Source organism: Aedes aegypti, chromosome 3 (genome assembly GCF_002204515.2).
Source record: "Aedes aegypti strain LVP_AGWG chromosome 3, AaegL5.0 Primary Assembly, whole genome shotgun sequence".
NCBI lineage: Eukaryota > Metazoa > Arthropoda > Insecta > Diptera > Culicidae > Aedes > Aedes aegypti.
This window is the reverse complement of record NC_035109.1, coordinates 36778577-36798130: the sequence shown is the minus strand read 5'-3', so window position 1 is coordinate 36798130 and position 19554 is coordinate 36778577. Positions and strand designations below refer to the sequence as shown.

The following is a 19554-nucleotide window of genomic DNA, read 5'->3' as shown; positions in this document are numbered from 1 at the left end:
TTACCGCCGTAGAAGGCGTAGCAGGTCTTCTTATCCTGCTGGTTTGCGGTTTCCTCAGTATCCTGCTGTCCTAGTGTATTACGTTTAACCTCCTCTATTTCCTGCACAGCTCTTACCTTCTTAACTACCGCCGGTGCTACAAAACGATCTTGTCCTTGAAATTTCCGAATCCTGCACTGCGATTCAAAATGCCCAATGCGATTACAGTTGTTGCACTTTTTGCCACGAGCAGGACATTTAACATCGGACGAAATATGCCCTTTGAAACCACATTTGAAACATCGATCATCATCCTTTCCTTGACCTTTTCCCATTTTAGACAGTCGGGGTACCCATGAACTGACCGGTGACGAATTCATTCTGGCCGGTCTTCGTGTGATCTTGTTAACCTCGCCATATCTGTTTTCTTCACCGGACTTTGTATCGAAATCCTTGACTTGCCTTTCTACGCCCTCCAGCATTTTGCCGATCTCCTCAATTTCCTCTACATTACGGTCTTTCTGCAGTATTTGCCGACGTAGCTCGTTTGAATGACAACCCTCAACGATGGCATCTATCAACATGATATCTGCCAACATTTTACCACATTCTTCGAGGTATCGATCTAATCCACATTCCTTGATCTGCTGACGAACCCGAATGACAAATTCAGCAAACCTTGTTCCCTGACTTTGTTTCAAGTGGCGCAATTTGTGACGTTCCAGAACATCCTGACGACCGGGTTTAAAAAATTGATCGAACGCTTCGATCGCTACGTCATAAAACTGTCGTTCTGGTGTCACGTAAGAAAACTTCTCGCTGTTGGGCAAACTTTTGAAAAGTGTCTGCAACTGTGGCCCGCCTAGGTGCAACAATTTCGCCCGTTTTTTCTTCTGATCTGTAATCTCTTCTGCCTCAAAGTAACATTCAAGCGATTGCTTCCATATTTCCCATTCTTTATGAAGTTTTCCAGTTTCAATCTCATTATATTGAACTGGACGATCGGCCTGTAATCATTCATCTAGAAAAAAAAAAATGGAGACAAAGAACCACCATAAAAGTCTATAATAATAGGTACCTCTTTATTCAATCATATAGCACTAAAATTAAGTGGTTCTATATTTCCTGTGCGCACGCAATTACGTAATTTTCAGTTACCATACTGATACGGCGACTAATGATTCCCCAATCGTCCATTACCCTCAAAACATAATCAGTTACCAAATTGATGTTTTTATCTATTCAAGTAATTATCGATTCACTAAATAAAAAAAAAAAAAAAACTCAGTTCCCAAACTGATTTTGCTTCCCAAATCCGAAAAAAAATATCAGTTCCCCAACTGATGCATTACCATACTTTATCCAGTTCCCAAACTGGCTTTTTTGTCGATTCCCAAATCGAAATCTAATCAGTTCACTAATTGATGTAACTACTGTCGATTCCCAAATCGATCTACACTCTTAGAACTTGGTCAGTTCCCAAACTGACATTTAATCTATTCCAGTAATTTTCGACTCCCAAATCGAAAAAAAACTCAGTTCCCAAACTGATTTCGATTCCCAAATCGAGAAAAAAAAAATCAGTTCCCCAACTGATGCACTACCATACTTTATCCAGTTCCCAAACTGGCTTTTTTGTCGATTCCCAAATCGAAATCTAATCAGTTCACTAATTGATGTAACTACTGTCGATTCCCAAATCGATCTACACTCTTAGAACTTGGTCAGTTCCCAAACTGACATTTAATCTATTCCAGTAATTTTCGACTCCCAAATCGAAAAAAAAAATCAGTTCCCAAACTGATTTCGATTCCCAAATCGAGAAAAAAAAAATCAGTTCCCCAACTGATGCACTACCATACTTTATCCAGTTCCCAAACTGGCTTTTTTCGTCGATTCCCAAATCGAAATCTAATCAGTTCCCAAACTGACGTGCACAGTATCGATTCCCAAATCGATGTTCAAACTACCAGCCAGCTCCCAGACTGACTTCGAAGACATTCCATTTACATCGACGTCACAAAACAAAACAAATATAAAACTGACACTACAGTTCATACACCACCCGAGCCATAATCAGCTCCTACCTGTCTCTAAGCCTGAAGCATTCGTTTAAACAATTTATTTCCACACATTTTGCATCAACATTCCAGACTGCTGCAACTTGCCTACAAAAATTGAACATCCCAAACACATCGCAAACAGCTGTTAGATAGCAGCAACCGCAACCTAATCTCGGTTTTTCGTCACTTCACTTCACCAGAACCACAACTGATGATGATCCCCATTTGATTAAGCATACACATACAAACAATGGAAATCTTATCAGAGAACTTTATCGACGCAGGGCTGGTAGCAAGAATTGGTACCGAAAAAAGTTTTTTGCAATTTCTCATCGTAATAGGCTGTTTTCATCATGCCAATCTGTCATGAAACGGCCTACTTTCCTGCACTGAAGTATGCAGTGCGGGAATAGTCATTACGCAACTGAAACCAGTGCTGTAATGATTCATTACGCAACGCTTTCTCATTACGCAACCGTTTTGAGTTGTGTAATGAATCATTACACAACAATGTTGCAGAAATTGTAAAATGATGATGAATGCATTCCGATATAATTTCTGATACCCTCGAGTGGTCTTCTACGAAATTGCAAAAAATGTTGTACGTAACTCGTTGCAGAACTCGATTTTTACAGCACTCGTTGTAATTATCCTACTCGGCAAGCCTCGTAGGATAAATTTACGACTCGTGCTGTAAAAATCATCATTCTGCAACTTGTTCCGTAAACTACTAATTTTAGTGACCAAATTTGAGAAATAAGTGACTAAAAAGTGACTTACTCTTCTCGAAAAAGTGACTAAAAGCGACTTGTAAAGCAAGTCGTAATCAATTTTATTTCAATTATAGTATACTGTTTTACGATCAATATCAATCATGATAGGGAATATTCCATATGATCTTCTGCAGGTAGTAAGTCTAGTTGAATATCATATTTGGACATTTTTATTGTGCTTCCAAATTAACAAGATATCGCCTAGGTTTTTTTCAAACAGGGTAGTTTATATTTACGTAAATAATCCTTTTTAGTAGATTTTCAATATTTTCAAAATGATGTGTCTTTTATAGGGTAAATGATGGCTTCGGCACCCTGAGGGTATTTTCGGCAACACTAACTTATCGTCCTTGTTAGAATTTATCTACGGAACAAGGGTTACCTTCAATGTACTCAACATGTTCCTTGAACTATAATCTTCCATATAAATCACATTCTTGACGAAAATATTGTATAACATGGGTTTTATTATTAAATGAAATAAATGCTTACGAAATCATCGTCATTCGTGAGCTGCCGAACAGAACAACACAAGAACAGCTTAGGAAAAACTCACCACTTCGAAAGGTCCAATTCTCCGCTCCAATGCCAATTTTTTCACAAAATCTACGCACCGATCACTTATGCACAATTCAACTTTTGATTGGTCTATAAAGCACTCGAAAATACTTAATTTTTATGCTTCAAATCACAAGTAAAAATTAATGAACTTTGTTTTCCTCGGCAATCACTTTTTATTACTGCACCAGGTTGCCAGAAAACCATATTAAATTGCGGTGTAATTATTATTCACGATTTAAATTCACAGAAAAGATCGAACGCATCTAATTAATTTATTGGAATTATGCAACAAAGCATGCATGGGTAATAATTGAGTCTTTCAATGCCTTCCTTATTTGAAGATTGTAGCGCATAAACTTCAAAATACTGAGAAACATATAAAATATACGTCTTTTAATAGGTTAACTATTTTGGCAACACTCCTGTTGTTCTACAGGCAATCAGTGGATGATGTAATTGTGTCAAATCAAATGTAAGTAGATTTGAAAAGGGTCTATTCTGATTTTCTCATACACTGAGAAGAATATGAACCTTAAAAATTACTGGCAAGGTTTGGATTTTGATCCGAATTAGCTGATCGAACCATATTCGGAGAGTGATATTCAAAAACAAAAAAAATAAATAAATCCTGGGACATCGCAATCGGATTTTTTTTAATACACCCCAACCTCTTTTGACGACCGTTATCGGGGGGTCGTAAAAAAAATCTGGGTAATAATTATGTTTTTGAAAAATGCAACGTCTATATGCGGAAATACTGATTCGGGATATTCGGCAAAGTTGAAGCATGGGTTGAGAACTTTCCAAAATGGCCGTTTAAGTTTTCATATTTTGGTAATAGATGGCAACACTGCTCGTTTGTTATCAAAAGAGCCAATTTTATGGGGGTGTGATATGCAAATACCAAAAAATTTCAAAGATGACGGTACCGAATGTTGACCAAAGTTGAAGGAAGTGTTGCGTGCTATACAGTCGGCCGAATCACAAATTTTCATGTGGCTGGCAGCACTGTTCAAGAAGAATAAAGAAAAGATCAAAACCATAAAACTTGAGCGGAACAGAAAAATAGAATGCTTAGCAACATAGCAATACTCTTCAACTGTAATCCAGTTTTTCATGAAGGGTTCAAAATTTTGTCGTAGCTGGCAACACTGCTTAAGTGAAATTGCGTCACCGGCAGTACAAGTGTGCATGCAATTTTTGTTTTGCGAATATTTCAGGATCCTGACTACTTAGAAAGATGGCGCCTTCGGCAAAGTTATTCAGTAGCTCAAAAACTATCATTATTCTGGCCAAGAGATTCGAGATTTGGCCACCAGGCGGCGCTAGTGAGCGTAGAATTTTTGTTTTGCGGATATCTCAGGATCCTGACCACTTAGAAAAATAACGCCTTCGGCGAAGTTGTTCAGCAGCTCAAGCGCTATCATTATAAAAGCTATGCGATTCAAAATTTTGCCTCCTGGCGGCGCTAGTGAGCATGAAACTTTTGTTTTGCTGGATCCTGACTACATAGACTTGGCGTCTTGGGCAAAGTTGAGCTTCTCAGCAAGTTTATCGAAGACGCCGTCTTTCTAGGTAGTCAGGATCCTGATATATCCGCAAAACAAAAGTTTGATGCTCACTTGCGCCGCCTGGTGGCAAAATTTTGAATCTCATAGCTTTTATAATGATAGTCCTTGAGCTACTGAACAACTTTGCAGAAGGCGCCATATTTCTAAGTGGCTCAATTCAAGGTGAAATTCTTGACATAAAAAAAATGAAAACAACTATGCAAGTACCATCGTTGGGGGTGAGATTTGGCCAAAAATGCGTAAGTTCTCATTTATTTTTAAATAACTTTCGCAATTTGACTTGATGTATTCGGTAATATATGAGAATACGTTGCAAATGCTGAACAAATAATTGAAATCTGATAATTTTCCTTTCAATAGGAATCATTTGAAAATTGGCCCAAACTAACCCCTTCGAGAAGGTGACATTGGGCCAAACAAACTACACTCAAGAAAACAAACTATCGATAAACATAGGAGCCCCACATGAAAATTTGCCACAAGAAATTGGATTGAAATTCATAAATTTACGTCATGGAACCGAAATTTGAAAACAAAAATAGTTTTCGCGTCAACCTGGAATCAAACCAAGGAACTTGCTTAGTTTTGTAACAAAAACTACCCAAAAACATGATTTTTTAAAGAAAAAATCGAATTTCTTTGGATTATTTAAGTTTTTTTTTGCCGAATATTACATGTTTCATATAAAACTTATGTTTCTAAAGCATTTTGTTTGAATTAAAAGTTGAATAGTGTATTTTTTTAATATGTGCAAATATATTATTGTTTCAAAAATATTTAAAAAAATGTTGCCAAGTCCTTTTCAAAGGTTTAACAAATAAGGAAAACCAGTTTCAGCTTTAAGAATGTTGTTTAACTGATAAAAATTAAAATGTTGAATAACTTGGTCAAAACAGTAAAATGCGGTGTATGCAAAGTTTGAACACAATTAAATAAGCTTCAAAACCATGCAATAAGATTTGGAATCGGTTGAGTATTCATGAAGTTATGGTCAAACAAAGATTGATTGATTGATTTGACTTTATTAACGAGATTTTTAGCCCTGGGCTAGTTCATCTCGGGACCAACGGCTTTACTTCCCTTCCGAAGGAAGTCGTCACTATAACTTTTTACGTCATAAGTGACTATGTCGGGGATGGGATTCGATCCCAGGTCCTCGGCGTGAGAGGCGGGTGTTCTAACCACTACACCAGGTCCGTCCCCAAGGTCAAAAAAAAACAAAGATATTTTTTCAGTAAAATAAAAAAAAAAAATTGGAGTAAACTACTTTTTATTGAAACTAGTTTTGATTTTACACAAATTTGATGTTCTACAAAGTTTTCAAATAAAATAATTTTTAAGGTAATGGTGCTGAAATTACCTAAGTTATGGTGACTTCACTGAAGGCCATTTTTTATAACTTGAAAATTCACCTACAAGACGCTTGCACCTCTATATTTTAATATTTTTGGCTCAAACTTCGAGGTTTCTCTACTAATATGATTCGAATTCAGAAGAGTACCGTAAAACGGGGTAACTTTGATAGTTTTTTCGAAGAAAACTTGAATATTTATGCATGTTGTTTCAAAGAATTACAATTTATATTTTTAAAACAAGTACTGACATCCTAGCTATCGATTGCACTTGATAGATTGCCAAAAGATTTATTCTGAATGGATATTTAATTTTTCATATACTCGGAAGTTGGTTTTCTGTTTTGGGGTAACTTTGATAATGGAGTAAAAATCGAACAAGATTGAATGAATTACGGAACATTTATAGGGCGTTGCATACCTCTAGGCGTTTAACGCTGTATGGAGATTTCTGAATTAGATTACAAAAATGGTCCCAGTTTGTAAAAATGGTTTTCGCTAAGAGATTTGAGACCGAATTCATGTTCTACTATAACGAGGCTGTCATGGGTAAGTGACGAACTCATTATGACTTTATCAAATAGTGGTCGTAGAACAGATTGTTTGTAAGCGTTGCAAAGATGCTAAAATCTTGTAAATTTTTAATATTCGCATAAAAATCGTCAAATGCACTTGATTCCAACGAAATTAGCTTTAACATAAAGTGTCATACTAATACTCTTTAGTTTTGCATTCGTTTCTCTTAACTGATTGACAGAAACTTCGTTATTTCTTTTAATATGTTGGTGGTCCCGCACTATCAAAGTTACCCGCATTATCAAAGTTACCCCGTTTTACGGTACACGAATTTTTGGTTTTGAGAACTTTTGAAAAATAAGCCGCACCTTAAATATTCTGTAGCGCATGTGCGAGTAGCAAATAGGAGCATGCATGTAACTCATTCAAACGCAACTCTGAAATTCAAGTAATCCGATAATCGCGTTCCGTGGATTTTTCTTGCAGAGCACAATATTATGAATCAATTAACCATGACGTCACGCTGCAACTTCTAGGTTGGATTCGCACCTGCTGCAAGTTTATTACCATGACATGGCAATTTTTAAAGCCGAAATGCTGCCATAGTGAGATTGAATACAAAATTTATTCGATAAAATAAATGAAAATGAAATTAGGCAGTGTCCATTTATGACATAACGTTAAAATGTACAATTTTCGACCATTCCCCCTCCGCAACGGTCTTTGCATGAAAAAAAAAAAAAAATTGTGTTTGAGCCGCAACGTTTGAGCCTACTCCCCCTCCCCCTAGAGCGTTACGTAATATGTGGACGGCGCCTTAGTCTGCATAAATTAGTGGCGTTGTGTATTCAATTTGAATCTCTGCTATTTTATTTTTAACTGCAATTCTTTTCTCAGTGTAGTCTGTATTTTTCTGCATTGGCCCTTTCAACGAGTAGAACATAATGAGTGACGTTTAATTTCAAGAATTATCAACAAATACGAAATGTTACCAATACATAAACTAGTTTTGCGCAGTTTTGGATTGCCGAAGTGAACATTTTTGTTGCCGACAATAGTAATTGCATTGCCGATAAAAGAACAAGTGCCTCGTGACTTTGGTAAGGAAAAATAGAAGATTAAGAGAACAAAATAGTGATTTATGTATAACAATCAATAAACAAAGAGTGCTCAAGTGTAGTTCAGGTGTCTCCTGCTAATTGTTGTGCTCCATTGTTGCGTAAAATTGCCTTCTTAAAAGTTCAGCTGCTTAGGCTGCCGACAATACGTAAGTTCCCCTATTACCAAAGTATTTTATTTTGTAAATTTTAATAAAAATTTGGAACATTTGTAAAATTAAAATTTTTGTCATTTTACATTTCCATTTAAACTCCAGCTCTTCTACCTAATAAGGTCAATATTTTTATGCATTAATCGATATTTCAAATAAAAAATGATGACAGAAGATCGAATTTGATTGGAATACTGCTTAAATCGCGTCCTTTAAAGGCCGACTAAGGAAGAAATTTTCCATCAGTAAAATTACGACAAGTAACTTTTCGTTTTGCCGTAAATTATGTACCTTCATGAATTCAATATCTTTTTTTAAAGAAAAACCACGAACGAAAAAAAATATTAAATAAAAAAAAAATATATTTTTTGTGAGAAATTTTGAAAAATTTACGAGGAATTTGTAAAAAAAAATCCTAGTGTAATTTCTGATGAAACTTGTGTGAGTTATAATGATGAAGACCTACAAGGATAACTGAAAGATCTCTCGAATTCTTGATGAATATATTTCTTGATAAATTGCTATGATAATAAAAGCATATTAATCCATCAATGGTCGGAGCAATAACTGTAATAATTGCTGTAGTATTAACTAGTGTGGAACCTTGAATGAAATTTTAAAGAATCTATACAGGTCTTGTATTTGAAAAAATATCAGTGAAGTGTTTGAGCCGCAGTAATAATATTTTGAAGAAATGCTGGACAAATTTCTAGAGAAATCTAATGAGGAATGCCAGATGCAATTCATCGAGCAATTCTTGGAAAAGATTAGGTAGGTTTTGAGAAATTCCGGAGAGTAATTATGGATGAATTTTTGAGAGAATCCTTATAAAAAGGCCTTGATTAAATGAAAAATGCGTAGGAATTATTGTAGGGTTTCTTGTAAAAATGTCGATTTTTTTCGAAAACTCTAGAATAAACCTTTGGGTAAAAACTTTTGTAGGGCATGCGGGAAGAATCCTAGAAGTAGCGATTGAAGAAATCTGTGAAAGAATCAGTGATCTGGAGGAAATACTGAGATTTTTTTCTTCAGAATAATCTCTGTGAAAATTTCTGGAGGCAGTAGCGTGGGAATGCTCTAAAATTTTTAGTTTAAAATTGAGAAGAAATTCCTCTGAGCTTCTATTGAAAAATTGCTGGTGGCATTCCTGGTGGAGTTCTTGAAAGTATTCCAGAAGTAATCTCTGGATAAATAGTTACGTAATAGTCTCTGAAGGTTTCTCTGGAGCCTCTAGAATGTTGCACCAGAATTCATTGCAATCAGATGACCCATCTATTTCCGACGACTTCAATCGACAGTTTCTTTATGAAAAAGCGATTTTATAAAAGGTAATTCAAAAAACAATATTTCAAAGGGTCTACTTTTTTCAAAATCAGTTTAAAATTTGTTGGTTGTTTTACAATAGTAAACTGATTGCTTACCAAAAGTTTTATTATTCAAAAAGTTAGTTCACTTTTGGATTAATTTGATAAGTATAGAATCGATATTTCGTATCTCGATATCGAGTTAGAGAACCACAGTAAAAGTTGGTTTTCATGGCTACTGTGATGGTCACTCGGATCGCATTTGCACTGGTTTTGTGTTCCATAATTCGATACCTGCCTTACTCGATGGCCCCTTCAATATCGAGTTATGGAGAGTTGACTGTAGAAACTAATGCATAGTATTCCTCTGGTTCGGTTTGCCTCAAGTTCGTCAAAAATAATTGAGCTCTGGAGCTACCATGGGAAAGAGAGGGTTATGGCAAAAAAGTGACTTTAGATACCGCATTGATTATAATGCCTTTAGAGACCTTAACTAAAAACAAACACTTTTTAGAGATATGCATTGAAATAGTATCCAAGCTTTTGAAAAAGATCTGCTTACCTGAAAATATACGTTTTTTAATTGCTTTAATCTTTTCCTACAAATATTATTTATTTCATATGCTCATGAAAGATACCCAACTAGAACTGGGAATCGTATTTGCCTTTCCCATTTTAGCAATCCTAAGTCCTACTTCCTTATTTAAACAAGTTATTCGGAATATTAAAAATAATATAGAGTGAATTGACAATACCTCAAGTTATAACAGCGGCGCAGCCGAAATTTTTTTTGATTGAAGAAATGTTGTGTTACAATATGGACATACTCTGCCATAATAATTACTGGTTCGAGGTTTTTTTCTTGCGTATAGCCGAAATCCTCTGATAATTCCAGGTTTTTCCAGGTTGAATAAAATTCCCTGATAATTCCAGGTTTGCCAGGATTTTTTAGGTATCTACCCTGCTTACTTAAAACTTAGCCTAAGTTAAGAAGGCCGATTCAAAATTTTCTCCCCAAAAAATAGCTCAAAAGTGACTTTTTGACGAAAAAAGTGACTTTAGTTAAAATGGCTTCAAAAAAGAGACTATAAAGTGACTGGCCTCAAAAAAGTGACCAAGTCACTAAAAAGTGACTCGCTACCAGCCTTGTAATTTATCGAAGAAAATCAATAACTCGCAACAAAACAGCAGCACCAATACAAGCGTTTTCACGAAGCATGACGCCATTTTCTCACTGCGCAAAACATGTCTCTTCAGGTTCAAGCGTAATCGACCGTCCACGAAATTACACTTTCAAAACAAATCTTTCGGAAATTATCCACCATAATCACTCACCTTCACTTTTCTCGCTCGTCGCCAATTTGTAATATCTGGATGCAACAGTAAAAACAACTTATTCACACTTCAGAACTTCTTTATTTAGATTTCAACTCCGCCGTAACTTTTCTACCTCCGATCACGTCCACGTTTCTTTTTCCAAGTCCCTTTTCATCTCTCTCTCCACGCCCTCCGTACTCTCCACACTCAATGTTCTTTCTCTCCTCAGGTATAACCATATATTACGTTACGGCATAGTGGGGTACAGGATACCACAACGTCGTTAGTCCTTTGGAAAAGTTCTTGAAAGATTTTTCAACTGGATTGGGCAAGGAATGAATATTTTTAGTAGTGGAAATTGAAATTCACAAGTATTACTGCTGTGAGACAAAATCACAAACAAATAGAATCAATACAAATCTATGCAAACTACGAAATTTCTTATGGTTGTGACCGACATTTCATGAGATTTGTCTATATATCCGAAATTCCCATAAAACTCCACTTTGTTGTACTTGATACCATTGATAAAGGCCCAAACGCAATGATAGCGGAACGGCAACGGAAAGCGGAACCGGTTTGCCAGCATGAACTATAACATGCTTGTCGTCTCAAAGTTGGTTCACTTTCATTCGCTGACAACTCAATCGAGACGGTGTGATTCATGCTGGCGAACCGGTTCCGATTTCCTTTGCCGTTCCGCTATCATTGCGTTTGGGCCTTTAAGTCTCTCTTGAATAAATTTGAACGAGAATGCCCAAACGCAATGAAAGCGGAACGGCAACGGAAAGCGGAACCGGTTCGCCAGGATGCACTATAACATGCTAGTTAACTCAGTGTTGGTTCACTTTCATTCGTTGACAGCTCAGTCGAGATGATGTGATTCATGCTGGCGAACCGGTTCCGCATTCCGTTGCCGTTCCGCTATCATTGCGTTTGGGCCTAGAGTGTAGGGACACAACGCAAACCAGCACATCTGCTGATTCAATTCGGTTGATAACAAACCCTCAAAATATCTACACGGAACACAACAAAACAAATCCGAAACACAAAAATACCAGAACCAGCTTCAACGCGATGGAATATTCTACATTTTCAGATTGGGAAAAACAACGTTCATTCTATGCTTTGTCACAACAAACTTTATCAGTGCACAATAATAAATTACAAGCGCATTCGAACGATGATAAATACGGACTACCGAATCGGTTCATCACTGCAAGTTTAATACCCAATTCCGACACGTCGAGGTTCACGAAAACCCTCTCTGAAAGAGAGCCAAAAAAAACTGAGTACGTGAGCGTGTCTTTGTGTGGCTTAGGAGTGTGACGAGACGCCTTATCGTGTGCGTCGATGCAGTGAATCATGCAATGCTAATATGACAGCCCTGGCTTTAGAACCGCACCTCCCCCAATGCCCAGGTGGACTTTTTAAACAAGATATTTTAATTTCAAACATTCAAAATTCTAAGAAGTTTTACAATATCCTTCTAATTTGAGGGCTTGTACAGAATTTTGATATTGGCCAATGTGTAATCAGCTAGGGTTTTATACCCTATTCCTGGCACTACATGCATAGCTTTGACCTGTTTGGTCCTTTACAATTGATACGAACTGCTTACCTGATAATTTATTCCTTTATGATTAAGTTTAGAACTTCTCCTTTCGACAAACAACATATAATTTAACTAGTATTTCACAAAAACCCTCATTCGAGCGTTTATAACTCACAACGACTTGCACAATTTCCATCACCCCGAAAAAATTTTCGGCACGCAATGATTCAGTTTGGCAGTCTGTTGAAAAGCACTAACACTTAACCCAAGGAACAATTGGTAGCTTTTAAGATACTTACGTGCTTAATACAAGCTGCATAGCAGCAACTATTGCTGAACAAATTTTTAGTTGAATTATTAATTGAATAAAATTAATTTCCGCTTATAAAAAAGCTGTTATTCCACTTGCAGTTTCTGTTTTGAATAAGAGCTGAATAAACTTCCGAAAATGCAAATATAGTAGCTTTTGTTCTACAACACATAAGAAGTTTAACAATTGATCGATTAAAAGCTTCTATAGGTTGTAGCCATCATTTTAGTAGAATATTGAACATTTGATTAACAACAAATCGTACAAAAGTTTCAGTGTCTAATACTTAAAATGTTGACCAGCATGATTAGTAAAACTTATAAACAATGTGAATAAGAGTATATGAGAATGCTCTTATTCAAGCAAAACGTATTATGTCTTTTTATGTTATTTTCAAATGTTTCAAATGTTTTTCAAATCAAATCCGAGACGTGTTTGCGATGGATGCATTAACGCAATGGACGTAATGGCGACGTAATGGATCAACGAGGGTAAAGTTCGAATCACATTGGATTAAAAATATCAAAATTTAATTTTTCCAAATGTAGTGATCATCATCTGCGACGTTATTGATATCGGAAAAAGTTACTAATCATAACATTTTTAATGATAATCGAAGTATAAATAATAATAATTGATGGCTGCTTGGGCACGTCATGAGTTAATCATCAATATTAACCTCCTTTTCCCGAGCAGCCTAGATAGCCGCGTAGTGTCGGTAGCGGTTGTTTCAACTGGCTAAGAATTAACACTACGGACTGCCTGTTCCGGTGGTAAAAGTCCACCTCACAGGTGACCCCTAATTTATGGTGTGATGCGTACCGTGCCTAAGAATGAATGGTTAGGGGGGTCTAAATAAAACCTAACCGCAAACGGAGCCTGTGGGGTACCAGGGCGCCCTCCATAGTATTGAGTCCTTCCTGTGCTACCCGGAGCAATGGTGCAGGTGACCTTGTGTTTCTCCGAGATAATCGGCTGCCCTTCTTCAGTCTCTATCTTGAGGCTTAATAAGGGTGGGATTATGAATATGTTGACATTTAATTTAAATTATCACCTATATGGATTCGCATTATGCGTTTTACACAGTGTATTCTGTGCTCTTTCGCCTTTGGCGACTTTAAATAGATACCGATCTGGTTTTTTCGTTGCTGGTCTTTTTCGTGCTGAGATTGCAAAAAGCTTAATCCTGCCTAGTTTGGGTAGTGGCTACGGTTAGGTTAGCTCAGATCAATCTTCAGCATAAAAGAACAGCAACGATCAATCTTTGCAGACTCATGCAAAATGGTGCAGCCCAAGTGGCGTTAGTTCAAGAACCCTACTTTCGTAGAGGGAACTTCTATCTAGGTAACCTTGTGGACCCAGTTTTTGCTACTTTTAGCAAGCTTGAAATGGCAAACTCGCGCTCCATGCCCCGCGCATGCGTGCTCGTTAATAAAGCAATCGTTGCTACACTCATTTCTGAGTTAACTACCAGAGATGTATGTGCTGTCACAATCGATGTTTCTGTTGGTGACCTCAACAGGAAATACGTCTATTGTTCGGTATATTTACCACATGATGAACCATCCCCAACGGATGACTTCAAACGAGTTGTCGTACACTGCGTAACAAAAGGCCTTCCGCTGATTGTGGGCAGTGATGCCAATGCTCGTCACATCATCTGGGGCAGCTCAGATATCAATTTGAGAGGCTCCAGTCTGATGGAATACTTAAGTAGTACAGACCTTGGATTACTTAACATAGGCAATCGCCCAACCTTCATGGTTTCTAATAGAGAAGAAGTGTTAGACATAACGCTCTGCTCGAATAGAATCAGTCACGAGTTGACGAATTGGCATGTATCAGATGAGGAATCATTATCTGATCATCGCTACATCTTCTTTGAACATTCAAATGTAACTGCGCAGACTTTGCGTTTTAGGAATCCCCAATCAACAAACTGGGAACTCTATATTGAATTGGTTGCGACCAAATTTCATGGATATTCTCCGTCCATTGAAAATCCAAGTGATCTGGATGATGCCGTTGCACAGTGGTCCAGGAATCAGTTTTACGCGGAAAGATGCATTTTGAGCTTTAGAATGAAACATTAGACAAAAACGGTCTTCTACAAAGTTGTTTGTATTAGTTAAGCCCTTCGTTTGGTGTTATTTAAAATTAGGGTGGACCACATTTTCATAGAAATTGTGTAACTAACTTTCTTATTTGTAGAAATTATATTATACATGCTTCAGCAAAGTTGTAGACCATTCAATTTCAAGCAACTTTGCCAAAAAAAGTTTTTTTGTATCTCTTAAATTGACCGATTTAGAGCTTTTTTCCTGCAGTGACGTAGGGTGGTCCGAACAAAACTGGTTTTCTGGCTCTAGAGTTTTCAATTCAAATTTCTCATCAAAGTAGTCTATGAGACACTTTTAGAGCTTTAAAAAATGCGTAATTTGGTGAGTGAAGAAACTTGCTATCTCCTTCCGTTTAGGAGTTATTGTTGTTTTTCTCTCAAAAACATGCCTACTTTGTTTGTGAAAATCTCTGATTGGGGCAAACATAAAAAATATCTTTTGACGGCATTCAAAAGACAAAATAAAATTGTATATTATATCAAAAAATTACAGATGTGTTATTTTTGTAACTCTAATAAAATGCCTTGAAAAACAAAGGATTTTAAGCAGAAAAACTTTAATAACTTTTGAACTAAAATAGATATCATCAATATTTTTGCATGAAAATTTGCGTTTTGTTAAGTTCTTAAAATCGTTCATAGACCGCTTTGACGAGAAATCTGAAATAAGAAAGATAGGGCTCTAAAACTATTTTGAAGATTTTCATAGTATGTATTTCTTTATAATTTTGCATTTTGAGCATGAAAATGAAATTTTAGACAGAGATGATCTTCTACAAAATTGTTTCTAAAAATGTAAACTTTCACACTGTGTCATTTGAAACTAGGGTGGTCCACAATATCACACATATCATAAAATCAACTTTTTTATTTGCAAAAATACTGGTATATGCTCTTAGACAAAGCGGTAGAACTTGAAATTTTGATCAACTTTGCCAAAAAAAGTTTTTCTGTAGCTCAAAATTTGACCAATCTAGAGCATTTTTTCCTAATCACCGCAGGGTGGTCCAACAAAAATAAGTTTTTCAACTCTAGTTTTTTTAATATTATTTTCTCGTCAAAGTCGTCTATGGACGACTTTTAGAACTTAATAAAACGCAAATTTTCATGCAAAAAGATTGTTGATATCTATTTTAGTTCAAATGTTATTAAAGTTTTTGTGATAAAAAATGTTTGATTTTCAAGACGTTTTATTAGAGTTACAAAAATAACACATCTGTAATTTTTTGATATAATATACAATTTTATTTTGTCTTTTGAACGCCGTCAAAAGATATTTTTTATGTTTGCCCCAATCAGAGATATTCACAATCAAAGTAGGCATGTTTTTGAGAGAAAAACAACAATAACTCCTAAACGGAAGGAGATAGCAAGTTTCTTCACTCTCCAAATTACGCATTTTTCAAAGCTCTAAAAGTGTCTCATAGACTACTTTGATGAGAAATTTAAATTGAAAACTCTAGAGCCAGAAAACCAGTTTTGTTCGGACCACCCTACGTCACTGCAGGAAAAAAGCTCTAAATCGGTCAATTTAAGAGATACAAAAAAACTTTTTTTGGCAAAGTTGCTTGAAATTGAATGGTCTACAACTTTGCTGAAGCATGTATAATATAATTTCTACAAATAAGAAAGTTAGTTACACAATTTCTATGAAAATGTGGTCCACCCTAATTTTCAATAAAACCAAACAAAGGGCTCAACTAATGCAAACAACTTTGTAGAAGACCGTTTTTGTCTAATGTTTCATTCTAAAGCTCAAAATGCATCTTTCCGCGTAAAACTGATTCCTGGACCATAGTGCGTTGATACTACAACATCCTACATTATGGAAGCTTTTGAAGAAGCATGTCCTCTGCGGTCTGTAAAGACTACAAGAGGGACCCCATGGTGGAATTCCGATCTGACTAGACTCAGGAAACAATGTAGAAGGAGTTGGAACAGACGCCGTTCAGCTGGATCAGAGTCGTTCAAGTCAGCTCGCAAGGCTTACAAGAAGGCTCTTCGTTCTGCTGAACGATCCGGCTGGAAAAACCTTTGTACAAATGTTTCCAGTTTGAGTGAAGTCAGTCGGTTGAACAAAATTCTTGCAAAATCTAAGGATTTCCAAGTGAACGAAATTCGCTTACCTAATGGTGACTTTACTTCTTCCGATGAAGAAGTTTTAGAATGTTTATTCAATACACACTTCCCCGGATGTGTGGACATAGCATCTACGGATGAACCAAATGTCTTTTCATGTAGTTACGAGTCTCTGGCCTCGGCTCGCTGTATCGTAACTACTGAATCGATTCAATGGGCACTTAATAGTTTTGCTCCTTTCAAATCTCCAGGAGCGGATGGGATTTATCCTGCTCCAAAAGGGATTTGAGTCTATCAAACATGTTTTGAAAAAGCTACTCGTAAGCAGTTTTGCTACCGGGTACATTCCCAAATCCTGGCGTGATATTACTGTAAAGTTTATCCCAAAAGGAGGACGTGCGTCGTATGAGGAAGCGAAGAGTTTTAGACCAATCAGTCTGACCTCTTTTCTTCTGAAATGTCTGGAACGCATTATCGATCATCACATCCGTGATGTTTATTTGGCAAACATGCCTCTTCATGTGAATCAACATGCTTACCAATCTGGAAAGTCCACTGTGACTCTTTTACACAAAGTTGTATACGATATCGAGAAAGCATTCGCTCAGAAGCAATCGTGCTTGGGTGTTTTCTTGGATATTGAGGGTGCCTTTGATAACGTGTCTTTCGATGCCATATTGGAAGCCGCACGAAACCATAGGCTACCTACAATGATTACCAATTGGATTCATCAAATGCTCAAAAACCGACATCTCTTCTCGACATTGCGTCAAGCAGCGATTCGAAAATTGAGTGTTTGCGGATGCCCCCAAGGGGGAGTCTTGTCACCATTTTTGTGGAATCTCGTAGCAGATACGCTATTGAGGCAACTCAATAATTGCGGTTTTCCAACTTATGGATTTGCCGACGACTATCTAGCTCTGATAGTTGGTATGTGCATAAGCCCCCTATTCGACCTGATGCAAAGTGCTCTTCAGGTAGTCGAGAGTTGGTGTCGCCAATATGGCCTTTCGGTTAACCCGAATAAAACATCTATTGTTCTTTTTACGGAAAGACGAAACCGCGACCTTTACGTCTTTTTGGCACTGAGATTAATGTGACTGATCAAGTAAAGTATGTCGGAGTCATTCTAGATTCCAATCTTTCATGGACACCTCACATTGATTTCAGAGTCAAAAAAGCTTGCATGGCCTTCGGTCAATGCCGGCGAACCTTTGGTAAAACTTGGGGCCTCAAACCCAAATATATCAAATGGATTTACACAACAGTTGTTCGACCAATATTGGCATATGAATGTCTTGTGTAGTGGCAAAAGGGCGAAGTGAGAACAATCCAATCAAAATTGGGCCATTTCCAAAGGATGTGCTTGATGGCGATGTCTGGTGCGTTCTCTACAACTCCCACAGCAGCGCTCGAGGCCCTTTTCGACGTTGCGCCACTACACATATATCTTAAACAAGAAGCACTTTCTTGCTCTTACCGTTTATGGGTACTGGATCTACTGGAGAAAAATCCAGTGAATCGTAGATCTACACACACTTCGTTGTTTCCACTTTTGGTGAATTGGGACAAAATTGTCCTTGCTCCAAGTGATCTCACAATTGCTTGTAACTTTCCTTACAGGACATTTACCACACAATTCCCTTCACGGGAAGAGTGGACGTCTGGCTATTTGGAAAGAAGTATATCAAACAATATAGTATGTTATACTGATGGCTCCCTTCTTGAAGGTAGAGCTGGTGCAGGAGTATATTCTCGTGAGCTAAGGCTGAATCAGTTTTACTCACTTGGTAGAAACTGCACCGTTTTTCAGGCGGAAATATTTGCTCTTATGTGTGGAGTGCAATCAGCACTTCAACAGCGCGTAATGGGTAAAGTCATATACTTCTGTTCAGATAGTCAGGCTGCTATAAAAGCTCTCGCTTCGGCCAACTCAAGGTCGAAGCTTGTTATCGCATGTCGAACTCAAATTGAGGAACTGAATTCAGTCAACTCTGTAAACCTTGTATGGGTACCTGGCCATTCTTCCATCGCTGGAAATGAATTGGCTGATGAGCTAGCTCGCGATGGAGCATCGCATGACTTCATTGGCCCTGAGCCGGCTATTCCAATTTCGAAGTGCTGGGTGAAGCTTCAGATAAACTCTTGGGCGGCAACTCAGCACAAGCAATATTGGAATAGTTTGGAGTCGTGTCGTCAAACAAAATTGTATATTACTGAGCCATCTCCAAAGGTGGCGAAGTATTTAACAAATCTGTCAAAGCAGAATTGCAGTCTCTTGGTCAGAGCGTTGACAGGCCACTGCCGACTCAACTATCACATGGCAAATATTCAGCGTGCTGACTCATTTGTGTGTGATAGTTGTGACTCCGATTATGGAACTTCGTATCACCTGATATGTAACTGTCCAGTTTTTGCGCAAATGCGATTCCAATTACTTGGTAAACACTTATTAAGTGAAACTGAATACAGAAGCCTGCATCTTCAGGACATCCTGTTATTCTTAACCCGCTGTGGTAATAAGCTATAGGGTCTCTTTACGCTCATGCGTTTTGCAGTGCCCTTTTTAGGGCGCTGTTCGAACCCATTGTGGTATGGAGCTACATGCTCTCATTTCGCTTAAGCGATCTTCCCTCTTCAAGGGACCCCACTCCTATTTCCTCCCATCTTTCCTTTCCCTTTCCTCTCCCATCGGGTAGATGATGAAATAGGCTCAAATATGGCGATGGCACAAATCTCCCAACTGGTGGGGAACGTGCCTTTGGAGCCGGCCTTCTGATACCGA

General features: G+C 37.4%; 1 protein-coding gene across 7 annotated transcripts in view; it reads right to left on the bottom strand.

The window, feature by feature from the left end:
- Positions 1–11932, bottom strand: part of LOC110679867 — a 37192-nt gene extending 25260 nt beyond the window's left edge. Inside the window, exons 1-2 of one of the 7 annotated variants that reach the window (XM_021855859.1) lie at positions 11712–11932; positions 10725–11025 (exon numbers count right to left, since the gene is read on the bottom strand). The gene's annotated coding sequence lies outside the window, so the exon portion shown is untranslated. The remainder of the gene's footprint in view (positions 1–10724; positions 11026–11711) is intronic. The other 6 variants (XM_021855861.1, XM_021855857.1, XM_021855862.1 and 3 more) reach the window with 6 other exon arrangements.
- Positions 11933–19554: the final 7622 nt, after the last annotated feature.